Source organism: Zingiber officinale, chromosome 7B (genome assembly GCF_018446385.1).
Source record: "Zingiber officinale cultivar Zhangliang chromosome 7B, Zo_v1.1, whole genome shotgun sequence".
NCBI classification, from domain to species: Eukaryota; Viridiplantae; Streptophyta; class Magnoliopsida; order Zingiberales; family Zingiberaceae; genus Zingiber; species Zingiber officinale.
The window spans coordinates 102,283,594-102,295,847 of record NC_055999.1 but is presented as its reverse complement, the minus strand read 5'-3'; positions in this window follow the sequence as shown (position 1 = coordinate 102,295,847).

The following is a 12,254-nucleotide window of genomic DNA, read 5'->3' as shown; positions in this document are numbered from 1 at the left end:
CCTAGAGGACTATGTCACCTGACACAAAATTCATTGCCCACAAGACAACTTAACTTTGGACCCTTTGACATAATCAAAACTCAGGTTCGATCGTCTAATACTTCCCGCACCAATATAACTGTCTCTTCACTCAAGTCTCACCTGACAAAAAAAGCAGAAACTTAGTTATGACATAGAAGAATATCCCACACAAATTTTAAGAACCTAACAAAATTAAATGGTTTAGTTAGAGGTTTACCAAAATTACCCAACTTAGATGCAATAATCTGTAATTCTTGTCAATAATGAAAGCAAACCAAATCAACCCACAAATCAACTAACCAAAATCAAACTAACTCAATACTAGAATTATTGCACTTGGACCTATTTGACTCTCATGAAATCAAATCCATAAATGGGAGTCTCTATTGTCTAGTAATAATAGATGATTACTCAAGATTCACCTAGGTAAAATTCCTTAAGAATAAAGATGAAATGTTTGAAGTATTCAGTAAATTCTGCAAATAAACTGAAAATGAAAAAGATCTAAAAATCAAAAGCATCAGAAGTGATAACGGAGGAGAATTTAAAAATCACAGCTTTAATCAATTCTGCCTTGAAAATGGCTATCATCACGAATTTTCATGTCCTAAAACACTTCAACAAAATGGAACAGTAGAAAGAAAAAATAGAACTCTACTTGAAGCCTCCAGGACTATGTTAAATGGCTATCACCCAAAATATTTTTGGGTGGAGGTTGTTAGCACAACCTGCTATGTACAAAACAGAATCACAATAAATAAAATTTATAATAAAACTTTATTTGAACTCTATTATAGCAAACAACCTAATATCAAATACTTTAAAGTATTTGGATGTCTAGCCTATATACTAAACATAAGAGAATACTTAGAAAAATTTACCTCAAAAGTAGAAAAAGGAATTTTTATATGTTACTCATTAAAGAGTAGAACTTACAGAGTATATAATAAGGTTACACTAAGAATTGAGGAAATCATAAATGTAAAGTTTGGAGAATCTACCTCGAACTTAGAACCAACTCAGATTCAACCAATTAGCCTTTTAAGAAGTAGTACAAGTCAAGGGAGAGCAAGTGAAAACCTAAGTCAAGTATATGAAGAAGAACATCAACCACAAGAAAATGAACGTAGTAGAACAATAAGGGTTAACCCAAACCATCCACTTGAACAAGTAATTGGTGACCTAGACTAAAGAGTCCAAACTAGATCAGTCCTCAGAAACCTAAGTCAAATATCTCTAATTTGTAAAATCGAACCCAAAACAATAGAAGAATCTCTACTTGATCCAGACTGGATTATAGCCATGCAAGAAGAACTGTCCCAATTTGAGAAAAATGAAGTCTGGGACTTAGTACCACTACCTGATAATAAAAAGGTAATAGAAACAAAATGGGTATTCAAAAAAAAGCTAAGTGAAAATGGGGAAATTGTTAGAAATAAGGCTAGACTAGTGGTTAAAGGGTTTAGTCAAGTAGAGGGGCTTGATTATGATGCAACTTATGCCTCAGTAGCCAGACTTGAGTCCATCAGAATGCTACTTAGCTATGCAGCTCATAAGGGTTTTAAACTTTATTAAATGGATGTTAAGTTTGCCTTCTTAAATGGGATAATAAAAGAAGAGCTCTATGTAGGTCAACCACCTGGGTTTGAGAGTTTAGATCATTCTAACCATGTCTTTAAACTTAAGAAAGCCTTGTATGGTCTTAAACAAGCACCTAGAGTTTGGTATGAAAAGTTAACCTCCTACCTAATTTTCAAAGGATTCAACCAAGGATAAATCGATCCAACACTATTTGTAAAATCAATCCAACAAGATATCTTTATAGCCCAAGTATATGTAGATGATATAATCTTTGGTTCGACCAATTCAGAATTTTTACAAGAAGTTATAACCTTAATGGAACAATAATTTGAAATGAGCCTAGTAGGTAATCTAACTTATTTTTTAGGATTACAGATTAAACAAACTACTGAAGGGAATTATGTTTATTAACAAAAATATATCAAATAATTACTTAAAAAATTTGAAATAGAAAATGTTAAAGAAATAAAAACACCTATGGCAACTAACACAACCTTAGATAACGACCCAAGTGGAAAACCTGTAGACCTAAAATACTATAGGAGTGCCATAAGCAGCCTCATATACTTAACTATAAGTCGACCTGATATTTTATTTGCAGTTAGTATGTGTGATAGATACCAAACATATGCTAAGGAATCCTACTTAGCAAATGTAAAAAGAATTTTTAGATATCTAAAAGGAACACAAAATGTAGGAATTTGGTATCCAAGAATAACTAATTTTGAACAAAGAGATTACTCTGACTCAGACTATGCTTGCTGCAAACTAGATAGAAAAAGTACAAGTGGTGGATGTCAATTACTTGGACCATCACTTGTTAGCTGGTTCAGTAGAAAGAAACACTGTGTTGCTTTATCCACTACTGAGGCAGAATATATAACAATAGGAGAATGTGTTGCATATTTGTTATGGATGATGCACACCTTAAAAGATTTTAATTTAAACGTCAAAAATACAAAAGTACTAATTGACAATATTAGCTCAATTAACTTAACAAAAAATCCAGGACATCATTCAAGAACTAAACATATCGAAATTAGACACCACTTCATCAGAGATCATGTCGTTAAAGGCGACATTGAACTTAATTACATTAAGTCCAAGTCCAACTTAGCTGACATATTTACCAAACCTCTCCCTGAAAGTGAATTTAGCGATTTACGTCGACAACTAGGAATGTGTTTAATAGACTAGGACCACTATTTTCAAAATTATTTTTCAAATAATTTGCAAATTCTAGGGTAAAATATTTTTTACATTTTTCTCAAAATTCCCTTATCAATTTTAGCCTTAATTTAGATCAAATCCATAGAAAGCATATTCTTATAGATTTAGGACTTGAGCATCTCACCAACACATTAGGATTGTTTGTGTATTGCCAAAATTAGAAAGGGATGAGATGCATAGGCAGATTGTCTGGACTTAAGATGCTTATATCAATGCATAAACATAAGTATGGGCGTTAAAAACCAAATTTATAGTGATCAGATTAAGAGTACTTTCAATTGTAATCTCTTCTTGTATCGAATTTGCGATTTGATAGTGAATTGTCCACAATAATCGCTCAACGAGCGAGGGCCTTGGAGTAGGAGTCGCCCAAGGCTCCGAACCAAGTAAAAACACTTGGTTTTTTTTCTGTGTTTGTTTTTATTGTTATTTCCGCTGCATTACACTCGAACGTTTTACGAATTCGAATCGAACGAAATAGCCACGAGCGTTATTCACCCCCCCCATCTAGCGCTTCTCAATCCAACAATTGGTATCAGAGAGGGGTCACGTTGATCTGGTGCAACCACCGATCACGCAATTCTTTCGTGGTGTTTTCAATTTTTACGGAGTCAATTAGAATCTAGCTTAATAGCTACATTCTAATTATTTTTTTTCGAATCAGTTTTTGCTCGAAGTTGGTGCAACACCACTCGAGCTCGTGATATTAACTTTATTTCCCGCACTGCTAATCCAAGACCTAGTCTTGGGACATTTCTATTTTTTTTTCTTTTTTGCATATTAACAATGGCCCAACAAGAAGGATTCAGCACTGTTCGTCCCTCGCTCTTCACCGGAGAAGATTTCGGGTACTGGAAGGGGCGAATGGAAACCTTCCTCAAGATACAGTTTGACACGTGGATGATCATCAAGACGGGATTGCAACTACCAACCGACGAAGATGGCAAGCCTACACCTTGCGAAAAATGGGAACCATCACTAATCAAGAAAGTGGGAGTCAATGCCAGAGCTACCTGCACCCTCCAATGCAGACTGACCAAGGAAGAACTCAACAGAGTTGGACCGTTCTCCAGCGTAAAAGAGCTATGGGAGAAGCTGATCGAACTCCACGAGGGCACCTCCGACACCAAGGTGAGTAAAAGAGACCTTTTGTTTAACAAATTATATAACCTGAAAATGCAGGACGGAGAGACAGCAAGTCAACTCCACGCATGCATACAAGACATTCTCAACTCCCTCTATGCGATCGAGCAAAGAGTCGAGAATCGGGACATCATAAGGTACACACTCAACGTTTTCCGAGGAGTACATTGTGGGCATCAATGGTAGATGCCTACAAAGTAAATAGACAAAATATAGATCTTACCTGTCCTTAGTAAATAGACAAAATAATAAATCAGTCCAAGCATGGGTACCCAAGTCCAACCTAGTTAATCAAGTTGGACTTGGTCAATATTGAGTCTTTAAGGATCAAATACGTTACCTCGATAGATCATACCGAGGTTATGATCCAGGAGGAGCTAGAAGAAAAACAATAAAAATTAAATTAAATTAAAACTCAAATTAAATAAAATTAAATTAAAATTCAAATAAAATCAAATTAAATTGAAATTCAATTTAAAATTCAAATTAGAATTCAATTTGAAATTCAAATTAAATAAAAAATTAAATTTAAATTTAAATTTAAAATTCAGATTAATTCAAAATTCAAATAAAATTCAGAAATTAAATTCTTACAAAATCTTAAAAATCCAAGGGAAGGCTCCAGATTAGCTGACACCTTTAAACTTAATCCACCCGATAAGGGTAACCAAGAGTAGACTACCCGGCAGGGTAATTAAGGTTAGATTAAAATGGGCTAGGTTTAACTTGACTCATGGTACCGGTGAAGTATTGGATGATAGTACGTTGGGGAAGCTTAGTTATCGCATGTCTAGGAAGATATGACTTCGACCTGGTGCATTTGGCTAAGTGGAACTGACCGAAGCTACCCTTTATGGATCCTAACCAGTTAGACCAAGGTTTTGTACTAAGTTCAATGGGTAGGACTATTTGGAAAACCTCGAAGGCATGGTTACTTTAAGGAAAAAAAATTAAAATAAAATCAAATTTGAAATTCAAAAATAAAATCAAAATTCAAAATTCAAAATTCAAATTCAAAATTCAAAATTAAAATTCGTAATTAAAATTAAATTAATTCTAATACAAAATTCAAATTCGAATTAAAATTAAAATTCATAATTAAAATTAAATTAACTAACTTAAATATTTTTCAAATTTTAATTAACTTAAATATTTTTCAAAATTTAATTAACTTAATATTTTTCAAAATTAATTAACTTAAATATTTTTCAAAATTAATTAACTTAAATATTTTTCAAAATTTAATTAACTTAATTATCTTCAAAATTAATTAACTTAAAAAATTATGCTTTCAAAATTTAATCAACTTAATATTTTCAAAAATTGATTTACTTTATCAAATTTTAATTAATATTCTTTCAAAATTTAATGGACTTAATATTTTCAAAAATTAATTTAAACTTAATACTTTTTCAAAATTTAATTCTTTCAAAAATATAATTAATTTAATATTTTCAAAAATTAATTTAAACTTAATATTTTTTAAAAAATTTAATTAATATTCATTCAAAATTTAATTAACTTAATACTTTCAAAAATTAATTGATCCGGCGGTAAGGACGAGGGACCCCTTTGAGGGAAGTCAATGACACGTCGAGGTCAAAAGTCTAAGTCGGCCGATCGGGTGAGGATCGGGTCAACCGGCCGAACGGGTCAGAACAGAATCAAAGATAACCCGGCGGGGAGTCGGGTTTCCGACGCTCATGGTGAACAAGGTCGCCGGGCCAAGCGGGCGGCCCTCTCGACCAAGGCCAAAAGCAGCAATGTTGTGAACAGCCTCAGCCGAGCACACGACCGGGAATATCCCGAGCAGACCAGTACCCGCCATACGGTCGGACGTGATGGGACTGCCGAGCGGCTAGGAACTCGGCGTGAGGAGAGAAAAGACAAAAGGACAAAGGAACATCTTCTGACAACAAGCATGTTCGAAGACCAAGCCATGCACAGAGTCCTATGACGGAAGGTTCTACTGTCCCATCAGATAGGTGCTCGCACTATAGCAGTATGGTGTCAGGCAAGCTCCTCTGGCAAGCCCATACTGAGGTATGGTAAGAGGACACATGTATGCCTCGGTATGTGTGCATAAGCCTCCTCACAGCTCTATATAAGGGTCCTCATACATCGCCGGAGGTACGCGATTTCTGAGATTGGAAGCCACTTCATAATTTCCTCTTGTCTGACTTGAGCGTCGGAGGGTCGTCGCCGGGAACCCCTTCCTGGCCCGACTTCTTTGCAGGTTCGCCGGAGCGTCAGAGACCCACGTCATCAGTTGGAAGAGCACCACGTGCCCAGCGTCCATCGATTCAGCATTCGGACAGGATCAAATTGGCGCCGTCTGTGGGAACGAACCTGCATCCGAGCGGAAGAGATGGATGAAGCTGGACGACCGCACACCGTGATGCTCTCCCAGGAGGAGCTCGACGCTCTAATCGAGGCAAGAGCAGCTAAGCTCGTGGAGCAACAGAAACAGAAGGCGCAAGCCGATCGGATGGAGCAACAAGCAACGTCAGCATCAGGTGGCCGAGCGGAAGCACCGCCTGCCACGGTTCCATTTCATTGGGCCCTATTCCGTACACCTCCTGAAGTCGCAACAGTTAACTGTGATCGAGGATCTTCATCCAACGAGGCACCCATGCGAGACAACAGAAAAGGCAAAGCTCCCCGAACGGACGCCTCCCCCGAGCGGATCAACCGGCAGTTTTCAGAAGCCATCCTGCGGGACCCTCTGCCAAAGCACTATGTGGCCCCGGCGATCGGTGAATACAACGGAACCACCGACCCGGACGATCATCTAGGTAAGTTCGACAACACAGCTACACTACATCAATACACAGATGGAGTGAAATGTCGGGTGTTTTTTACCACCCTCTGGGGATCGGCGCAACGATGGTTCTGAAGGCTGCCGGACGGATCCATCACCAGCTTTAAAGAGTTCCGCGTCACCTTTCTCCATCACTTTGCAAGCAGTCGGCGCTACCAGAAGACCAGTGTCATCCTATTCGCCATCAAGCAAGAGCCCAAGGAGCCGCTCAGAGCTTACATCTAACGATTCAACCGAGTGGCTATGGATATTCCAACGACCACCTCAGAAACAATGATGAATGTGTTCACGCAAGGCCTCATGGACGGTGACTTCTTCCGCTCACTCATCCGAAAGCCGCCCCGAGACTATAATCATATGTTACACCGGGCCAATGAGTACATTAATGTGGAGGAAGCCCAGGCGGCCCGAAGGAAAGAGGCTCCAATCGAGCGACTAGCCCCTGCCGAGCGGAAGCCGCTCACTGACCACCAACCGCCCAGAGGACCGTGAGCTGAAGCAGCCCGCCCTCAGCAACATGTAAGATCCCACGCCATCCAAGAGGTATCCGCCGAGCGGCCCAAACCAAAAAAGAAGGTATGGACCCCCGGGTTTTGCTCGTTCCACCGGACTGACACGCATAATACAAGAGATTGTCGAAGCCTTCCCCTAATCGCCCACCCCGTTCCCCGGAGTGGCCACCATCGATCGCCATCATCTGACAGGCGACAGCGACACCGTGAAGCCGATTGACGACAGTCTCCCGAGCGGTATCATCCTCAGAGGCACGAGGACAATCCCCGGGTATCCAAGGAGCGTCCTAGGCCGTCCGCACGGGAGGAAGAAAATAGAAGCAACACGTCCCGCGGCGAAATCAACATTATTGCTGGCGGGCTGACCGGAGGTGACTCCAACAGAGCAAGAAAGGCAAGTGTCAGGCAGCTCCAGATTCATGCGGTCGGCTGCAGTCAAGAACGGGCGAGCGGGCCCGAAATCAACTTCGAGCCCAGGGACCTTGAGGGAGTTGAAGTGCCACATGATGACGCCCTCCTTGTTGGAGTGTATACTGAAAGCCTAAGCTTTGTAAACATTCATTATGAATAAAGAATCACAGTTGGTCAAATTGTCTACATTTGTTTGTAGTTGTTCATTTAATTTTATATTGTAGATAACATAGTATGTGGTGTCACATGCAGAAGATGATGTTATCAGTACCTTATAAATTATAAACAGTAGCTCACGACCAAAATGGAAAGGAACAAACCATTAGAAGGTCGTAGTGTAATTAGGTATTAGTTTATCTTGACTATATAATTACACTAGTACACTCAGAGTGTATTGAGTAGGACCATTTGAGGTCGTTTCTTTTATATTGACTTTATAAAGGAACAAAGACCTCGGTTATTATGGAAGTGTGTGCTCTTAATCCTAATATAATAACAAGCACATATATTTGATATTTATTTCTTTAATTTATCAATGGGTGAGATTTAGTTCGATGAATCAATAAGCCCGATAAGTTGGGAAATGATATCACTTATAGTGTGTGTTGTTGATTATAGAAGGAAATTGTGTCCTAGAGATACTAGGTTGATAATGTCCCCAAGAGGAGCTCATAAGGATTGTCATGTTAAACCCTGCAGGTGGACTTAGTCCGACATGACAATAAGGTTGAGTGGTACTACTCTTGGACTTAGATATTAATTAAATGAGTTGTCAGTAACTCACTTAATTAGTGGACATTCGATATCTTAAACACAGGGAGACTAACACACTCATAATAAGAAGGAGCCCAAAAATATAATTTGGGATTGGTGCGGTAGTTCAATAATAGTTCTCTAGTGGAATGAATTATTATTGATAAAATTAAGTTGTGTGTTCGGGGCGAACACGGGATGCTTAATTTTATCGGGAGATCAAAACCAATTCCTCCTCTCGGTCCCTATCGTAGCCTCTTATTTATAGAGTACTATACCCACCTTCTATACCCGCCAATAGGGGGCCGGCCAAGCTAGCTTAGGTATAAATTGGGGTGGCCGGCCCTAGCTTGAACCCAAGCTAGTGGGGGCCGGCCAAATTAAATTAAAAAAGAATTTTAATTTTAATTTTTATTATGTGGAAGAAATAATTTATTAAAGATAATTAAAATAAAAATATATCTCTTGTAAAAGATCTACAAAAGATTAAAGAAAGAGATTAGATCTCTTTCCTTATTTGTAGATTGGTGAGATATTTTATTTTCTTTTTAAAATTATCCACACGTTGATAAAATTAAAATTATAGAAATTTCTTTTTATCAACCATGAAGATATTTTTAAAGAGAAATTTTAATTTTAAAATTTCCGGAAACAAATTAGGAAGTTTTAATTGTTGATTAAAACTTGTCTAATTTATCTCTTTTGATGTGGCCGGCCATTAGAGATTAATTGGGAAAATTTTATTTTATTTTTCTCAATTAAATCATGTCAAGGGAATTAAGGAAATTTTATTGTAATTAAATTTCCTAATTTGCCTAGGCCAAGGAATATAAAAGAAGGGGTGAGGGTGCCTTCAAGAGACACAACCTCTATTATTTTTCTCTCCCTCTTTTATTCCTTGGGTAGTGGTCCCATCATCCTCTCTCTCTCTCCCTCTTTGTGGTCGAATCTCTCAAAGGCTTGGAGCTCTTATGGCGGCCGGATACTACTTGGAGAAGAAGAAGAAGAAGGAGAGAAAGCTAGCATCTCTTGGAGCTTGGTTGGTGTTTTGTTCTTCATCCTTGGTTAAGCTTTTTGTGGCCGAACCTAGCTAGGAGGAGAAGAAGGTGGTTGGTGGTTTCTCATCTCGGAAGATCGTTGCCCACACAACGTCCGAGGTTAGAAGAGGAATACGGTAGAAGATCAAGAGGTTTTTCTACAAGGTATAACTAGTAATTTTTCTTTCCGCATCATACTAGTTATTTATGGAAATAATACCAAATACAAGAGGCTTACGATTCTAGAATTTCGAATATGTTTTTCGATGTTGTGTTCTTTTGTTTTTTCTTTTCCTTGTGATTTGATTGTTCTTTTCGGTTAACCTAAAGTTATTTTAGGAAATTAAATATTAGCTTTCTATAAAAGGTTTTGTCTAGTCGGTGGTGGTTGCTCCCATATCCAAGAAGGTCGTGTGCCTCGCCACGTCAGTACTGGGAACCAATTATGGAAATTAATATTTAATGGAATTAATAACTTAAGGTGACTTGGGTCGAACGTGTTAAGTTTCGCAGGAGATCCAAGTCAAAACCTAAAAGAACAAATAGATTAAGTTTTGGATCAAACGTGTTAAGTTCCGCAGGCGATCCAAAATTTAATTTAAAAGAACACATGGTAGCTAGGAAAAGGTTCAGATCTTTGTACAAAATTTTTGTACAGTGGAACCTCTAGGCTTTCCGAGTAGCAACCAACACTCCTCATCAAAGCGGTAATAGCTAACTATACTATTCACCGCATTTTCATCGATACAGGAAGCTCCGTCAACATTATATTCAAAAAGGCCTTCGACCAACTGCAAATTGATCGAGCCGAGTTGTTGCCCATGACAACCCCCCTCTACGGGTTTACGGGCAATGAAGTTCTGCCGGTCGGACAAGTCAGACTGGCTATTTCGCTGGGAGAAGAACCGCTCAGAAGGACGCGGACTGCCAACTGTAGGACCGTTGGGCTGGCTAGGAGGGGGGTGTTGGATATCCTGCTAACACAAAAAAGAAAACAAACCCTCCTCGAACTCTTTAGGCTAACACTTGCATAATTAAGTTAAGCAGATAAATTAAAAGCATAAAGAAAAGCGAGGCACAAAAGATTTACTTGGTTACAACCGATGTGGTTGTTAATCCAAGGAAGATTAAGCTCAATAAAACTCCTTCGGGCGGAGAAGCCTCGTACAACGTTGAAGTGCAGAAAATAGAAGCTTAGACTAAAAGAGAGTGTGCAAGCACTGGATTTACAATCAGTGAGTTCTTTTTAAGCTTCTGGACCAAGGCTATATTTATAGTCTTGGTCCGGGCGGCTGGACCGTTGGGAGATAAATTTTATCCCCAACGGTCGGATCGAGTCAAACTCGATCCTGTTGAAAAGTCGATTCCGGGTTCCGGGCGCCCCGGTCGGCGCCCGGAGCCCTAAGGCCAACATAAGTTGACTTTTCGACTCCGGTTCACTCCTCGATCCAGCTCATCTCGGTCCGGGTCTGTTTGCTCGGCTCCGCTTTGCTTGGGTGATCTCGGCCTTCCGAATAGGGCTCACCCAACCCATGTTCCGGCCTTCTCGAGCATGCTTCCTCCCGGCTTCTCGTCCCTCGGAATTACTTCCGTCTTCTCGTCCACCGGCGTACTCATCCGCTTCGTCCCTCGATGCACCGCGTGCCGGCTAGCTGCGTCTCTTGCTCCCGAGCAATCTTCCGCTCGGCTTGTGCCTCGGAACCACCGCGCACTTCCTTCTCGTCCGGTACTCTTCATGACTCGTCCCTGACGCCAAGGTCGTCCTTCTCGCTAGCTGGGTCTTCCGCTTGAGTACCTGTGCTCTTAAGCTCCTACACACTTAGACACAAGGTTAGAAACAACGCATGACCTAACTTAACTTGTTGATCACACCAAAACAACCTTGGGGTTCCAACAATCTCCCCCTTTTTGGTGTGATCAACCCAAGTTAAGCTAGGGACAAAAATAGATATGAAATTAAACAGTTTATTGCAATAACATGCAACATGATAGATAAAATTAAATTTTAACAGAATTTAACAGAAAATTTCAATTTTCTCTACCTCCCCCTAGACTTATACTTTCTCTTCTCCCCCTTTGATCACAATAAAAATGGGGTTTCAAGAAAAACAATCTAAGGGTTAAAGACTTAGAAGAAAATACCTCTAAACAAAAGAATTTCTAAGTCATTAAGATCCTTTTAGAGCAATTTCGAGAACTTTGAAAATTTTGCAATAATTTTCACCAAAAAAATCATTCTAAGAAAATTTAGCAAAATTAATAACGAAAAAAAAAATTTCTTTGCATTTATTTAATTGTTGTTCTAATGCTCTTTATCAACAGGATTTAAATTTCCATTTTAATTTATCAAAACTTCTTAAATCACACTGTTTCAAATTTAAAGCCACAAATATTAAACATGTAACAATTTGTATCATGTTAATTTCTATTATTTTTTGAATTTCAACTTCACAAAAATATTCAAATAGCATAAATTCTAACTTGATAAAATTCCTCAATAATATAAAAAAATCTTTCGGCAATGTGCAAAATTCGTTTGAAAGAATATTTTGTAATTTGCCAGAATTTTTTAACAATAAGAATTTGCAGGAATCTATTAATAATAGGTTTCTTAATCCGAAAATATTTTTCGATGAATCAATTTCTAATTCATAAAACTTTTTCAATAAAGTAATTTGTACTTCCAAATTTTTAGGACCAGAAAAAGTTTTCGATAATATTTCTAAGTTGCATAATTCTTTCGAA